Source organism: Trachypithecus francoisi, unplaced genomic scaffold, assembly GCF_009764315.1.
Source record: "Trachypithecus francoisi isolate TF-2019V2 unplaced genomic scaffold, Tfra_2.0 Lachesis_group19, whole genome shotgun sequence".
NCBI lineage: Eukaryota > Metazoa > Chordata > Mammalia > Primates > Cercopithecidae > Trachypithecus > Trachypithecus francoisi.
In genome coordinates this window covers 37891254-37908100 of record NW_022681464.1, presented here as the reverse complement: position 1 = coordinate 37908100, position 16847 = coordinate 37891254, and the positions used below count along the sequence as shown (strand labels likewise).

At 43.6% G+C, this 16847-nt stretch overlaps 1 protein-coding gene, 1 long non-coding RNA gene and 1 other non-coding gene across 3 annotated transcripts in view; 1 reads left to right on the top strand and 2 right to left on the bottom strand.

The window, feature by feature from the left end:
- Window positions 1–277: 277 nt before the first annotated feature.
- LOC117063863 lies at window positions 278–6639 on the bottom strand. The gene is made up of 3 exons (XR_004429130.1): window positions 6347–6639; window positions 2808–2812; window positions 278–313 (listed from the first exon to the last, which is right to left on the bottom strand). It is a non-coding gene; the product is annotated as an uncharacterized LOC117063863 (long non-coding RNA).
- LOC117064270 lies at window positions 5349–5478 on the bottom strand. Its single transcript, XR_004429344.1, has one exon. It is a non-coding gene; the product is annotated as a small nucleolar RNA SNORA70 (small nucleolar RNA).
- An 8216-nt stretch (window positions 6640–14855) lies between the features above and the next one.
- The window catches only part of LPIN2 (lipin 2), a 104449-nt gene continuing 102457 nt past the window's right edge, over window positions 14856–16847 (top strand). The window contains exon 1 of the mRNA XM_033178218.1: window positions 14856–15035. The gene's annotated coding sequence lies outside the window, so the exon portion shown is untranslated. The remainder of the gene's footprint in view (window positions 15036–16847) is intronic.

Genomic DNA, 16847 nt, shown 5'->3' with positions numbered 1-16847 from the left:
CTTAACAATTGTGTCAGTTACACCAAGCAAGCATCCTTCAGGTCCCACTTTCTTATTTATTTGTTTTTGAGACAGAGTCTTGCTCTGTCTCCCAGGCTGGAGGGCAGTGGCGTGATCTTGGCTCACTGCAACCTCCGCCTCCCGGGTTCAAGCGATTCTCCTGCCTCAGCCTCCCAAGTAGCTGGGATTACAGGCGTGCCATGCGCCACCATGCCTGGCTAATTTTTGTATTTTTAGTAGAGACGGGGTTTCACCATATTGGCCAGGTTGGTTTCAAACTCCTGACCTCAGGTGATTCACCCACCTCAGCCTCCTAAAGTGCTGGGATTACAGGTGTAAGCCGTGGCACACAGCCTCTTTTTAATTTATTTTTATTTTCATTATTTATTTATTTTATTTTATTTTATTTTTTAAAATTTTTTGAGATGGAGTCTCGCTCTGTCTTCCAGGCTGGAGTGCAGTGGCACGATCTTGGCTCACTGCAAGTTCTGCCTCTTGGGGTCATGCCATTCTCCTGCCTCAGCCTCCTGAGTAGCTGAGACCACAGGCGCCCATCACCACGCCCGACTAATTTTTTTTATTTTTAGTAGAGACAGGGTTTCACCATGTTAGCCAGGATGGTCTCAGTCTCCTGACCTCATGATCTGCCTGCCTTGGCCTCCCAAAGTGCTGGGATTACAGGTGTGAGCCACCACGCCTGGCCTCTTTTTAATTTTTATTTCTTGCAGAGATGGTGGGGGGGGGGTCTCACTTTGTTGCCCAGGCTAGTCTTGAACTCCTGGCTTCAAGTGATCCTCCTGCTTCGGCCTCCCAAAGTGCTGGGATTACAGGCATGAGCCACCATGCCTCGCCCCTGAACCTACTTTCTAACAGTGATGTGAAAGAAAGTTTTATTGAATATTATTAGGAGGTTTTTGAGTGCAACTCAGAAATGAGTTGATAAGATTCTCTGATGCCAGGGGCTGGCTTTTCAGGAGCCTTCTATCTCCAAAACAATAATAAAAACAAAATAACATGTCCTCTAGGAGGCTAAAAAGGGAAGAGGTAAAGAGATGTCAGCTCTGCAGGAAAAGCTTTCCAGGCCCGGGCATGCTCTTCTATATGGTGATCTAAATTTAGACTCCAATCTGAAAGCTGGAGACACGACTGTTTATTTCCCTTGTAAATTCCACTTTCCCGGTTTGAATTTCCTTTAGAATCTTGTGGAGTCATTTCAAAAACTCCCATCCCAGGCTGCATCTGCTTCCAGACTGTAGACACACAGAGCTGTGTTTTTGGGCACAGGACCACAGGAAGATTCCAGAAAGCTCCTCTAAAGTTGAGGAGCCTGCAACTTGGAAAGGAAGGTCATTATTTGACCGCGACAACATCAGCTATGAGGAAGATTTTCATCACAGTGCCCTACCTTTCCCCCACACTGCTCTTGTTTCTTGTCCACAGGGCAGTGGGTTACTGAAGTTGATGGCTGATTGCCGATAGCATGCGGAGGCCTGGGGTTCCTCCTTGTCAGCCTCCTCCTTGCCACTCCCCTGTTTGTGCCTTTCTTTTATCGCTTCCCTCCCGGGCTGACACAGAAGGTCTCAGTACTATGTGTTTCGTGTTTTGAGGGGAGGTTGGAGCGGGAGTGGGATGTGTTATCTGAGGGTGAGGGAGGGTTGGGGACGGCAGATATTCCAACGAGGAAACATTGGAAAATCTGCCCTTTTTCTTTCTTCCTGTATTCTTTGAGACATGTGATGATGCTTTCTTGTCCTCCCAGAAGTTTGTAGTCACAAACTAGGCAATCCCTGAGTTCAAAAGTAGTCTCCTTATAAAAGTTTTTTTGTTTTGTTTTGAGGAAGGGTCACCCAGACTAGAGTGCAGTGGTGCCATCTTGGCTCACTGCAACCTCTGCCTCCCAGGCTCAAGCAATCCTCCCACCTCAGCCTCCTGAGTAGCTGGAACTACAGGCATGAGCCACCACACCTAGTTAATTTTTGTATTTTTGTAGAGATGAGGTCTCACCACCTTGCCCAGGTTGGTCTTGAATTCCTGGGCTAAAGCGATCGGCCCGCATTGGCCTCCCAGAGTGCTGGGATTATAGGTGTGAGCCACCATGCCTGGCTAGATTAGCTAATTTTAATAACTACATAGTGCTCTAAAATTACTGAGCATTTATTTAATCACTTCTGGGAATTTTTACTTAATGACAAAAGAATCTCCTAGTGAGAATACTGAGATTCTATTTCTACCAGAGTAGAAAATAATCTATAAAGCCATACATCTTCCCCTTAATTTTTCTAACATTGGTGAAAGTTTGTCTAACATTAATAAGCCATTTAGGTAAATAAGGAGAAAGAAAACAAAAACTTTGTGCTGTCAACAAACATTTGTTGAATTAGAAGAACTTTCATGAAGGAGAAAGTTGGAAGAGGAAAAAGAGTGAAGAGTGAGAGACAACCACTCTTTTTTGCTGAAAGAGTCACTTCCCCAATAAGATTTCACTTTCATGATGTTAAATAAAAATTATGTTCAGGTGTGGTGGTGCACACCTATAATCTCAGCTACTAGGGAGGCTGAGGTAGGAGGATCACTTGAGTTCGGGAAGTGGAGGCTGCAGTAAGCCATGATTGTGCCACTGCACTCCAGCCTGGGTGACAGAGCAAGACCCTGTCTCAAAAAAAAAAAAAAAAAAAGAAAAAGAAAAAAATGAAAAAAAAAATTATGGGAGGTCATTGTTTCAGACTAAGCTCCTGTGCTAGGCCCCAAAAGACCAGACTAAAAATTAAAATGGGAGTCATCCATGCTACAGTTTCACATCACCAAACCCAAACTAAATTGTTATTGGACCTCCCAAGCAATCACGAGAGAGATAACAGCCAATTTCCCAAACAGGCCAGTGTAAATATTCAGTCTGCAGGATAAGGGAGTTCCCTCCGCTTTAAATCTTACGTAAAAAAGTAGAGTGACCTAATATTAACTAATCAGTTATTTTTCTATTGTTCTGTCTCCCTGTCTCCCCTTACAAGAAAAATAGCCTCGAAACGAATGCTGTCTTTGTTCTTGGCTTCTGCTCTCTCTGGCCCTTCCCTGTCTGTAAAGACAACCCTTCTGCTCAGCTCCGAACACTCACTCTATTTGATGGAAGGAAGTGCTGCCCGATTCTCATCACAAGGGCAATTGAGATCTTTCAACTACGTTTGTTGAAAATGTGTCTTTTGACACTACTGTTTAAGGAGCATCCCTTATCAGGGATCTTTGTGCAGGGCCCACACCCAAAAACTGAGGAGAAAGAAAGGAGGGGTTTAAAAGTGTTTTTTTTGAAAGGCTTAAGGAGACCAGACCTACCCTGGGAACACCTTCTTAGGGACAGTTTGCAGTAGTTCCAACATTCCATTCAAATTTGTGGCTATTCTGAAAATAATTTAAGACAATGGCTGTTGAACCCAGCAACCTGGAAGCGCTAGGAAATGTTCCGGGCTGGCCTCAGGGTCCTCGCCGTACAGCAGCTTTCAGACACGCTGGTGAGCCGATTTCTTCCTCCGTGAGTGCCTTTTAAAATCTCTCCTCCCCTCTATAGCTTCTAAAATGTTACTATCATTATTTGTTTAGTTATAATGTAAAATATGGGATGATGAAGGCTTAGTGTTACAAAGGATCAGAGACATCTCCACGTGCTAATAAATCAAATCTTTCTTACACAGAATTTACAGAACACATTTTCTCTATAAACGGCCCGGTTTTAAACTATGCAAGGCAGTGTGTTCTCCAACGGGATCATGATTTTCAGAGTGAGTCTACAGGCAGGTCTCCTTGGAGAGGTCTCTCTGCTGAGTGGAACAACAGCCCTGCCTAATCTTGGAATGAATTGTCCCTGACAAGAACTGCCCATGACCTGAGGGATTCAGACAGCACAAGAGTCCAGAGGAGATTTCTGCACAGCTGCAGTTCCCATACCTTGGCCTTGAAGATCCCTGGTTTTATGACCTGGCAGCACATGACCGGTGAAAAAAGAAAGTCCATTGACCAACTGGAAGAATCTTTGTACCCAGGACTAAGAATGATAACCACCCAGTTCAAAGAAATCAAACGGGCTGGGTGCGGTGGCTCACGCTTGTCATCACAACACTTTGGGAGGCGGGTGGATCACATGAGGCCAGGAGTTAGGCCAGCCTGGCCAACATGGCAAAGTCCTCTCTCTACTAAAGACACAACAATTAGCCGGGCCTGGTGGTGCATGTCTGTAATCCCAGCTCCTCTGGATGCTGAGGCATGAGAATCACTTGAACCTGGGAGGTTGCAGTGAGCTAAGATCGTGCCACTGCCCCCCAAACTGGGTGACAGAGGGAGACTCTGTCTCAAAATAAATAAATAAATAAATAAATAAAAATAAATAAAGCTAAATGGAGTGATCTGGGGCTATGTATATGTGAGTGACTTACTAGAAGAGTCTTCATGTTTCTACTAGTTTTTTTTTTTGCACTTCTGACCCATTTTGTGTAACTTATTCTTCCTCACCTTTTAGAAGGATTTATTACAAAACAAACTGCAGTGCCTTGTTGAAAAACCATTCCTTGCAGTGCTATAGGCAAGTTCTAGGGAACACTGAGTTTGTCTTATAAGTGTGAACGGAAATTTACAGAGCTTATAGGAGCACAATAACGTTTAAAAAATGCAGACGTATGTATTTATTAATTCATTCTCCTTTACCCGTCATCTATTTTAGTTTATATTGTGAAATAACAGTACACACAGACACCTATGTATCCATCACACAGGCCAAGAAACAGCACATTCCCCTGCTCTAGACTTACACCCAACTCGGATTGCGCTGTCTCTCTCTTTCCTGCAATTTCTGTCATTTCCTTATTTTTCTTTATAGCTGTTATCACCTATTTTATCTTGAAACAGTATATCATTTTTGGAATAGAATAAGTAGAGTCATGCTTTAATCTTGTGACGTCTCTTTGCTTAAGATTTTATTTTTGAAATTCATCTGTGTTGATGTAAATCAGTAGGATTTCATTATATGATTACACCACAGTCTAAGTATCTATCCCACCCTCGGTCGACACTCATGTTGTTTCTTTGCAATGATGAGCAATGCTGCTCTGTTTCTGTATGTGCCTTTCGGGGCACTCGGGCAAGACTTTCTAGAGGCATGTACTAACATTGGAATTACTGGTCCCTGTGTGTGTTCATGTTCAACTTTCTAGATATATCAAACTGTTTTCTAAAGTTGTTATAGTTTGACTCTGGGTACCCGTAGTCCCAGCTACTTGGGAGGCGGAGGGAAGAGGATTGCTAGAGGCTAGGAGTTCAAGTCCTGTCCGGGCAACATAGGGAGTCAGAGACACAAGCACCCATCTGAAAGACCTGGTTTCTTAGAGCAACCCATACAAGAAACAGGCTGCGTACACTACCAAGGAAGCTGCTGTCTGCAGCCATTGCACACGTACAACTTCTTTAACATGGATGTTCATGTCTCTGACCTTGCACTACCCCAGTGTAGGCTCCAAACAGGCATGCGAGGTGCCTTTGGAAAGAAAGCCCCAGGGCACTGTGGCCAGGGTTAACATTGGCCAAGTTATCAACATCTCTCTGCACCAAGCTGCAGAACAAGGAGCATGTCACTGAGGCCCTGTGCAGGGGCCTCATCTCATCTCATCTCATCTCATCTCAAAGAAGTGGGGCTTCACCAAGTTGAATGCTGATGAATTTGAAGACATGGTGGCTGAGAAGCGGCTCATCCCAGATAGCTGTGGGGTCAAGTACATCCCCAGTCGTGGCCCTCTGGACAAGTGGCGGGCCCTGCACTCATGATGGCTTCCACTGTGCTGCCCCCTGTTAATACTCACCAATAAATTCTACTTTCTGTCCCCAAAAAATGTGATACCATTTGGATTTGAACCAGTGATGTGTCTGAATGCTGGTTGATCATTGGCATTAGTAACACCTCCAACACTTGGCATTGAACAACTTTAAAAATTTTAACCATTCTGGCCAGGCGTGATGGCTCACACCTGTAATCGCAGCACTTTGGGACGCCGAGGCGGGCGGGTCACTTGAGGTCAGGAGTTCCAGACCAACCTGGCCAACGTGGCAAAACCTGGTCTCTACTAAAAATACAAAAATTAGCTAGGCCTGTAATCCCAGCTTCTTGGGAGGCTGAGGCACGAGAATTGCTTGAAACCGGGAGGTGGAGATTGCAGTGAGTCAAGATCACGCCACTGCACTCCAGCCTGGGTAACAGAGCAAGACCGTCTAAAAAAAAAAAAAATAATTAATTAATTTAAAAAAATTCAATCATTCTGATGGGTGTGTGGTGGTATCTCACTGCAGTTTTAACTTACATTCTCCTGATTACTGGTCAGGCCTCTGAGCCCAAGCTGAGCCATCATATCCCCTGTGACCTGCGTATACATCCAGATGGTCTGAAGCAACGGAAGAACCACAAAGGACGTGAAAATAGCCTTAAATAATGACATTCCACCATCGCGATTTGTTCCTGCCCCACCCTAACTGATATGATATATTCTCCCCCCGCCCTTAAGAAGGTACTTTGTAATACTCTCCCCACCCTTGAGAGTGTACTTTGTACGCCTATCCCAAACCTGTAAGAACTAATTATAATCCCACCATTCCTTTGCTGACTCCTTTTTCGGACTCAGCCCGCCTGCACCCAGGTGAAATAAACAGCCACGTTGCTCACACAAAGCCTGTTTGGTGATCTCTTCACACGGACGTACGTGACATTACTAATGAAATTAAACATATTTTCATAAGTTTATGGGCATTTGTGCTTATTTTTTGTGAAATTCATCTTCATTTCTTTTGGTAATTTTTCTATTGATTGGGAGATTTGTATTTACTGATTCATAGGAGTTCTTTATATATTCTGGATTCTAACCTTGGGTTGATTATGTATGTTGCAAATATATTCTCCTGGAATGGTGCTTATTTTTGTTTTGTTTTACTCTTTTTACGGTCTCTTTTAAAGAAGTCCTAACTTTAATGTAGTTAAATGTATCAATCTTTTCCTTTATAGTTAGTGCTTTTTGTGTCTTGTTTAATAAATCCTTTCACTCAGAATCTGATGGCATATTCTCCTATATTGTCTCCTAAAAATTTTGTATCACGAATCACGGAGTCTAAGTTGACGTTTATTATAAAAAAATCAATCACAATTTCAGAAATGGTAAAATGCGGAAAAGAAAGTATATCCTTAAAATGATGACAGCAGCACAATTTTGATTTGTCATTTAGATCTTTAATCCAACTAAAGCTGATTTTGGGATATGATGCGGAGTTGAGTCTAAATTTAATTTTCCCATATAGATAATCGCTATGGTTTGAACATATTCCCCAAACTTCATGTGTCGGAAATGTAATCCCCAGATTCATATGTTGATAGTATCTGGAGGTGGCACCTTTGGGAGGTCATTGGGATTAGATAAGGTCATCAGGGTGGAGCCCCCATGCTGGGACTGGTAGCTTTATAAGAAGAGGAAGAGGGACCTGAATGAGCATCCCTTGCCCTCTTGCCACCAGAAGTCCTCTGCTAGGTTACAGCACGAAGGACCTCACCAGATGCGGCCCATCCACCTTGGACTTCCAGCCTGCAGAACTGTGAGCCAGAGAAACTTCTTTTCTTTATAAATTACCCAGTGTGTGGTATTTTGTTATAGCAATGAAAATGAATAGTCAACCGCCTCCTAACCATTTATTGAAAAATCCGTCTTTTCCTCAATATTCTGAATTGCCCCCTCTGCCATACATCAAGTGTCTGTATATGTTGAACCTATTTCTGAGCTTTCTATTGCAGTTTTAGAAAATGGCTAGGTGTGGCGGCTCACACCTGTAATCCCAGCACTTTGGGAGGTCGAGGGAGGAAGATCACTTGAGTTCAGAAGTTCGAGACCAGCCTGGGCAACATAGTGAGACCCTGTCTTTTTTTTTTAATCACTTTATTAAAAAATAAAATAAAATTAATTTACTTTTTATATTTTCTTGTTTATTTTTATTTTTTAAAATAGAGATGGGGTCTTCCCACGTTGTCCGGGCTGGCCTTGAACTCCTGGCCTCAAGCAATCCTCCCACCTTGGCCTCCCAAAGTGCTGGGATTACAGGTGCAAGCCACTGTGCCTGGCCTAATTATTAAACTGACAAAAGTTACATATATTTATGGTGTACAACATGATGTGTTGATACACGCATACATTGTGGAATGGCTAAATCCAGTGGATTAACATATTCATTACCTCACATACTTTTCTGTGTGTGTGTGGTGAGAATTTCTATTGCATCGATTGGCCTATTTGTCTGCCCCTGTACTAATATCACCCTGCCTTCATCCTATAGTTTTAATATATAGAAAGTAATTCCTCCCTCTCTGTTTTTCTTCAAGAGTCTTTTAAAGAAGTAACCTCTATTTGGAATGAAATTGCATTGAATTCATAGATCAATTTATTAAGAATTAATATTTTTATGAGATTTGGTATTTCTATCTCCAAATATGGTATTTCTCTAACTAGGTCTTCTTCATAGTTTTTCATTGAAGTTTCTTAATTCTCTTTATAGAGGTCTTGCTGGGCATAGTGGCTCATGCCTGCAATCCCGGCACTTTGGGAGGCTGAGGCAGGAAGGTCACTTAAGCCCGATAGTTCAAGACCAGCCTGAGTAACATAGTGAGACCCTTGTCTCCACACATTTTTTTTTTTTTTTTTTTGGTGAGATGGCGTCTCACTCTGTCACCGAGGCCGGAGTGCAATGGTGCGATCTTGGCTCACTGCAGCCTCCATCTTTCAGGTTCAAGCAATTCTCCTGCCTCAGCCTCTCTAGTAGCTGAGACCACAGGCGTGTGCCACCACTCCCAGCTAATTTTTGTATTTTTAGTAGAGATGGGGGATCTCACCATGTTGGCCAGGCTGGTCTTGAACTCCTGACCTCAAGTGATCTACCTGCTTTGGCCTCCCAAATTGCTGGGATTACATGCGTAATACCGTGCCCAGCCTATTGCCACAAAAAGTTTTAAACAAGTTAAAAAAACTTTTTTTCAGCATGGTGCTGCAAGCCTGTGGTCCCAGCTACTTGGGAGGCTGAGGTGAGAGGATTCTCTTGAGCCCAGAAGTTGAGGCTGTAGTGAGCTGTGTTCATGCCACTGTACTCCAGCCTAGGTGACAGAGTGAGACCCTGTCTCAAAAGAAAGAATTTAAAAATTAAAGGTTTTGCTCATATTTTGTTAGATTTATTCCTCAGTTGCTTATTTTTTGATATTACTCTAAACGTATCTTTCAAAAAATCTCATTCCAAACTGTTTATCACTGGTATACACAAATGTTAACAATTTTGCATATTGATTTTAGCATCCAGCAACATTACTAAACTCTCATATTTATTTCAATAGGTTATGTATATATTCTTTTGAATTTTGTACCCATACAATCATGTCATGTGATTTCTTTCTTTCCAATACGTACATATTTGATTTCTTTGTCTTACCTTATTCCACTACTAGAACCTCTAGTACTATACTGAATAGAAGTGGAGATGTCCGCACACTTATGTTCCTCATTTTAAAATTTTATTTTATTTTTATTATTTATGTATTTTTTTGAGACACAGTCTCACTCTGTCACCCAGGCTGAAGGGCAGTGTTGTAATCTCAGCTCACTGCAACCTCTGCCTTCCAGGCTCAAATGATCCTCCTACCTCAGCCTCCCAAGTAGCTGGGACGACAGGCATGTACCACCATGACTGTCTGATTTTTTTTTAGAGATAGGGTTTCGCCATGTTTCCCAGGCTGATCTCAAACTCCTGGGCAAGTGATGTGTCTGCCTCAGCCTCCCAAAGCGCTGGGATTACAGGCGTGAGCCACTGCACCCAACCCCTCATTTTTTTTTTAAAGCTATGATTACTTATGATACTCGCTATATACGCTTTTGTAAATTCCCCCTTTTTTTCAAGGAAAATATTCCTAGTTTCCTATGAATTTTATCTGGTTGGATATTCAATTTGATCAAAGGCTTTTTCTGAACCTGCTGAGATTATCATAGGATTTTTTTTTCCTTTAGTCTTTTAATGTGGTGAATTACATTAACTGATTTTCTCATTTTAAACTAACCTTGCATTCTCGGATAAGCCAGTTTGGTTATAATGTATTACCTTGCTGGATTCATATTGTTGAAATTCAGCTCAGGACTTTTGTGTCTATATTTAAGAGTGTTTTGGCCTGAGATTTTTGTTTCTGACACTCTCCTGATCAGATTTTGATACAAGGCAATGCCAGCTTCATAAAGCGAGTTGAGGGATAATCTCCTTTTCCATACTGAGTGTGAGATTGGAATTACTTATTACTGGAATGTTTGGTAGAAGTCACTGGCAAACTGTTTTAGCTGGATTTTTCTTTGCAGAAAATATTTAACAACAGATTCAACTTCTTGGACAGTTACCAGTTTCAGTTTTATTAATTTACGTTTCTTGGAACTTCACAAAGTTCTTTTACCTTTGTAAGTTCTATATCATATGTGATTATAGCTTTCTCTTTATGCTTCACATTGTGTGTTGTGCCTTCTCTTTTATCCCTGATCATTTTTCACCATATTTGTCTTTCACAAATGCAGTGTTTGGCTTAGTTGGTTCTTTCTATTGCATGTTGGCTTTCGATTTTACTATTTTTAAGATTTTATCTTTATTATTTCCTTTCTTCCATATGACTTTAATTTCCTGTTCTTTTTCTAACTTTTTAGCTCTTTACATTTCAAACAATTTTCTCTTGTAATATAAACTTTTAGGTCTATAAGTTTCCCCTTAACAACTTGCTCAGTTTTATCCCTCATATTTTCATACATAGTATCAAATATTTGATATATAGCATTTAAATGTTGTCACATTTCCATAGTGCTGTTCATTGGCCCATGGATTTCCAAATAGGTTTTTCTAGTTACTTCTTTAAAAAGTTGATTGTTGGCCGGGTACGGTGGCTCAGCACTTTGGGAGGCCGAGACGGGCGGATCACGAGGTCAGGAGATCGAGACCATCCTGGCTAACATGGTGAAACCCCGTCTCTACTAAAAAATACAAAAAAACTAGCCGGGCGCAGTGGCCGGCGCCTGTAGTCCCAGCTACTCCGGAGGCTGAGCCAGGAGAATGGCGTAAACCTGGGAGGGGGAGCTTGCAGTGAGCTGAGATCTGGCCGCTGCACTCCAGCCTGGAGACTCCGTCTCAAAAAAAAAAAAAAGTTTATTCTTGTCTTAATTGCATTGTGATCAGAGGATATAGTCTGTATGATAAACATTTTCCTTTCTTTCTTTCCTCTCTCTCTTTCATTCTTCTTGAGACAGGGTTGTGCTCTATTGCTCAGGCTGGAGTGCAGTGGTGCAATCTGGGCTCACTGCAACCTTAACCTCTAAGGCTTAATCAATCCTCCCACCTCAGCTTCCCGAGTAGCTGGGACTACAGGCACACGCTACCCCTCACAGCCAGCTAATTTCTTACATTTTTAGTAGAGATGAGGTCTCTCTGTGCTGCCCAGGCTGGTCTCAAACTCCTGAGCTCAAGCTATCTTCCCAACTTGGTTTCCTGAAGTGCTGGGATTACAGTTGTGAGCCACTGTGCCCGGCCAATGCATTCAAAATTTTCAGATTTGTTGAGACTTGCTTATATATTTTATTTTATTTTATTTTATTTTATTTTATTTTATTTTATTTTATTTTATTTTTTGAGATGGAGTCTACCTCTGTTGCCCAGGCTAGAGTGCAGGTGGCCCAATCTTGGCTCACTGCCTCTGCATCCTGGGTTCAAGTGATTCTCCTGCCTCAGCCTCCTGAGTAGCTGGGACTACAGGTGTGTACCACCACACCTGGCTAATTTTTGTATTTTTAGTAAAGATGAGTTTCACGATGTTGGCTAGGCTAGCCTCGAACTCCTGACCTCAAGTGATCTGCCTGTCTTGGCCTCCCAAAGTGCTGGGATTACAGGTGTGAGCCACTGCACCTGGCCTATATGTGTTTTTTTTTTTTTTTTTTTTGAGACGGAGTCTTGCTCTGCCGCCCAGGCTGGAGTGCAGTGGCCGGCTCTCAGCTCACTGCAAGCTCTGCCTCCCAGTTTCACGCCATTCTCCTGTCTCAGCCTCCCGAGTAGCTGGGACTACAGGCGCCCGCCACCTCGCCCGGCTAATTTTTGTATTTTTTAGTAGAGACGGGGTTTCACCGTGTTAGCCAGGATGGTCTCGATCTCCTGACCTCGTGATCCGCCCGTCTCGGCCTCCCAAAGTGCTGGGATTACAGGCTTGAGCCACCGCGCCCGGCCCTATATGTGTTTTATATGTTCATATGTGACCAGCTTTAGTGAGGTTTCTGGGTTGTCTTGAGAAGTAATTTTTTTTTTCTTATTCTACTATTTTGCTTTCGCAATTCTACCTCTATTGGGTCTTCTATTAATCTCCCCACTTAAAGTACATACTAACTTTTACTTCTGCTGCACAAAACTCCCAAGGCTTCAAAAATCAACATTCAAACTCACTAGATTCAGCAAAAACTCTCCAGGCATATGCTGACTTTGGGCTGGGCTTATCTCTCTAGGTTCTGACCTTCACCCTGTCCTAGGGCAATTTCTTAATTTCTTGCCAGTTTATAGATGCCTTCCAGAATAGATTTTTATTATTTTGCCCAGTATTTGTGTTTTTGTTTTCAGTGTGGGAAGGTTGGTCTAGACACCCAGCTGAGCATATTAGATGAAATAGAAATCTTCACTTATTTTTTCATCACATATTTATTGAGCACCTACTATGTGTATAATAAGTACTATAATTGTGATCTGTACAAGGCGAACTGAGACACAAGAAAAAATACATTGACTGGGGTAGGACAGTAGGGCAATTGAGGGAAGGTAGTGGGAGGTAAAAATACAGGTTTGTGTTGGGCCAGGTGGCTCATGCCTGCAATCCCAGCACGTTGGGAGACTAAGGTGGGCAGATCATTTGAGGTCAGGAGTTCAAGATCAGCCTGACCAACATGGCAAAACCCCATCTCTACTAAAAACAAATTTAAAAAAAATAGTTTTGGTTCATTCATTTGATGGCTAAATAATAACTTTTTTAGAAAGAGAAGAAAAAAATAGAGGTTTAGGAGTCAAGGAGGGCTGGAGGCAAATTCTAGCATCCCTGCTGATAAGTTGTGAGATCTGAGGCAAGTCACTCAACATCTCTGTGCTGCAGTTCCTTCATCTATAAACTGGTGTTAGTGATAGACGTTAAATTACTAGAAGAGCTGGGCACACAGTGATGGTACAGAAAATGCTGGCTATTCTCTGTCCTCACAGATAAAGGGATGTAGAAGCTGGGAACAACAAAGCTATTTTTCTTTTTTTTTTTTTTTTTTGAGACGGAGTCTCGCTCTGTCGCCCGGGCTGGAGTGCAGTGGCCGGATCTCAGCTCACTGCAAGCTCCGCCTCCCGGGTTTACCCCATTCTCCTGCCTCAGCCTCCCAAGTAGCTGGGACTGCAGGCGCCCGCCACCTCGCCTGGCTAGTTTTTTGTATTTTTTAGTAGAGACGGGGTTTCACCGTGTTAGCCAGGATGGTCTCGATCTCCTGACCTCGTGATTCGCCCGTCTCGGCCTCCCAAAGTGCTGGGATTACAGGCTTGAGCCACCGTACCCGGCCCAAAGCTATTTTTCTAAGGCTGAATCATCTCCCCTGAGAGCTGCCAGATAGGAGGGCATAGGACCACCTCCTTCCAACTCCAGGCTAGATTCTTATTCTAGAGAAAATCCCTCTCTGCTTTCCAGATTCCCTCAAAGGTATGGCTTCTCTCTGGCCCTCTCCCCCTTGACTTAGATAGGTTCCTCACTGAGCATAGAGTTTTGGAAATAAAAGACAGGAAGGAAATGTCTTGCAGACAACTTCTGCTTTCCACTCTGCCAACAACCTCCTGAGACAAGCAGAATGCCTGGGTGCATTCTTGTAAGGAGAAGAAGAAAGAGAGAACTCAAAGAAAAACACAGAAGTTAATATATGAAAAATTATTCTTGCCAGCTACCGTGGCTCAAGCCTGTAATTCCAGTACTTTGGGTGGCTAAGGTGGGAGGCTTGATTGAGCCTAGGAGTTTGAGGTTGCAGTGAACCGTAATCACACCACTGCACTCTAGCCTGAACAACAGAGTGAGTGAGACCCTGTCTCAAAAAAAAAAAAAAAAAAAAAATTCTGTTGCAAATGGGATGATGGAATGGCTGAAGCATACAGACTAGAAGGTGCAGGAGAGAAAATCAGACAGAAAAGGAGCACACTGGATGCCATGCTAGGGAACTTGGCTTGTTTAGTCAAGACAATAGGTTGCCAACCACCTGTGCCATGGCCAGGTCTGCAATTCAGAGTAGAGGATGCTTGGAATTGGGCAGAACTAGAGGGTAGGAAGACCAGTTGGCATATTCCTACAATGGACCACAAGAGAGATGGCGAGGGCCTAATCACAAGCAGGGGTGAGTGGTGCAGCGGAGGAGAGCCCTCAAAGCGGCCAATACAGTAGCTCTGCAGAGAGCTAGAGCAGGAGTGACAAGAACTCCCTTAGGAAGAGTAGGAATCATGAGGAGGAATAATGAGGAGGAATGATGGAGGCAGCATGGGAGTAGAGGGAAATGAGACTCCCTTCTAGGTTTCTGGCAGGGATGACTAAACAGATGACAGTGCCATCAGCCAGGATAGGAGATTCAGGAGGAGCAGGTTTGAAGAAGCACAAATAATGGGTTTGAATCTGACATCACTGTGGACCTTGCTGGTTGAGGCGTTGCAAGCCACTGAGCACAGGCACATAGAATTCAGAGGAGTTCCCACTGATGAGGGGAGGAGAGAGTTTCAAGAAGAAAATAATATCAAGAGCATCTTGCCTTGCAGAGATCATGAGGCACGGGACATGAAAGGAGTCTGTTTTATTCAGCAACCAGAAGGTCATCGGTGACTTTAGCTTGAGCAGTTCAGGGTTAGAGGAGGAGCAAGCCTGTGAAGATGTGAGAAAACCTGAAACTCTTTCAGGTAGCTTGGGTGGAAAGAGAAACTGTGTGGTAAGTCAATAGCCTGAGGGGGAACCGAGGGGGCCACAAAAGCTTCTTTTTCTTTCTTTTTTTTTTTTTTTGAGGCAGAGTCTCGCTCTGTCGCCCGGACTGGAGTGCAGTGGCCAGATCTCAGCTCACTGCAAGCTCCGCCTCCCGGGTTTACGCCATTCTCCTGGCTCAGCCTCCCGAGTAGCTGGGACTACAGGCGCCCGCCACCTCGCCCGGCTAGTTTTTGTATTTTTAGTAGAGACGGGGTTTCACCGTGTTAGCCGGGATGGTCTCGATCTCCTGACCTCGTGATCCGCCCGTCTCGGCCTCCCAAAGTGCTGGGATTACAGGCTTGAGCCACCGCGCCCGGCCTCTTTTTCAAGAGCAGGAATGAAGCCAGCATTGAGGAAGAGGGGACAATTAGTGGAGTGAGGTTCCTCACCTTGGAGCTGGAAGGCGGTGGGTCAGAGGCCAGTTGAAGGAAGCCCTTTCTTCCTCTGACACTCCAGTGGAGTACGTGGACCTGGGGTGGCCCCTCCACACTTCCTAGCGCAGGAGGTACAGGGATTTATCATGCAATAAACACTTAATGAGTCACCGCTTTGCTTAAGTGGTGGTGTAAGCTAATAGACATGGGGAAAATGAGGAAAATACTAGCAACTTGAAACACTCGTTCTGGGTGAGGTCTCAAACGCAAGGTTGTTTGGAGGAAGGGGGTGGGGAGCTCTAGGGCTTCCTGAATGATGAAAGGAAGGAAGGTAGCTTGGCAGAATATTTCCCTCCCAAGGCAGATAGAGAAAATAGCCTGAGAAAAACAGGAAAAGTCTAAGTGGGAAAAATGGAAGAAGGAAAGAAAATAAACACTAACAGCCTGTTCCAGGTTGCAGACACTAAAGCAGGCACTTTATAAGTTATCACGGGGAATCCACAAAACAATTCTGTAAGAAAGACACTACTATCTTTATTTTATTGACGTAGAAACTGAGGATTAAATTCTTTCTCTAGCTTTAATTTTTCTTCTCCATATTTATAAAATCCATTGAATATGGAGGGGGATATTTTAGTCCTTAAATTTTTATTTTACTTGCGAGGCCAAGTGAGAAGCAGTGAAATGAGGAAAATTCCTAGTGGGCTTGTGCCAGTGCAACTACCTATGTTTCTGTAGAGCCTTGATTACAGATGGGGCAAAACTTGATCGAGTTTCAGAGAAAAGCAGAAGGAACTTAAGTGAGGAAGTGGTCGCCTGCTCCCTGGATCCAAGCACCGCCCAGCTACACTAGGCACTAGTGGGAAGAAACTTGGGCTGCAGCCGCGTCCTTCCCGCAACAGCTTTGTGTATGCAAATGCCTATTTCAGTACCCTCAGAGCTGTATAAATGATCACACACAAGATGCACCTCATAAATTAACTGGCATTTATATAGAAATAACATAGGCTTCTGTTCATTACTTTCAATCATAGAATAGTAATAGAATAGGCTGCAAATTAAAAACCAGTGTGCGCCAATAGTATAAAGCACCAGCAATCTAGTTTGTTTGAGACACAGTTTCGCTCCCAGGCTGGAGTGAAGTGGCTTCTGGGCTCACTGCAACCTCTGCCCGCCGGGTTCAAGTGATTCTACAGCCCCCGCCTCCCACGTAGCTGGGATTACACGCGTAATCCCAGCCAACACGCCCGGCAAATTTCTGTATCTTTAGTGGAGGCGGGGTTTTGCCATGTTGGCCAGGCTGGTCTCCAACTCCTGACCTCAGGCGATCGACCCGCCTCAGCCTCCCAAAATGCTGGGATTACCGGCTTGAGCCACGGCGCCCGGCCACATTTCTTTTCTTTTTG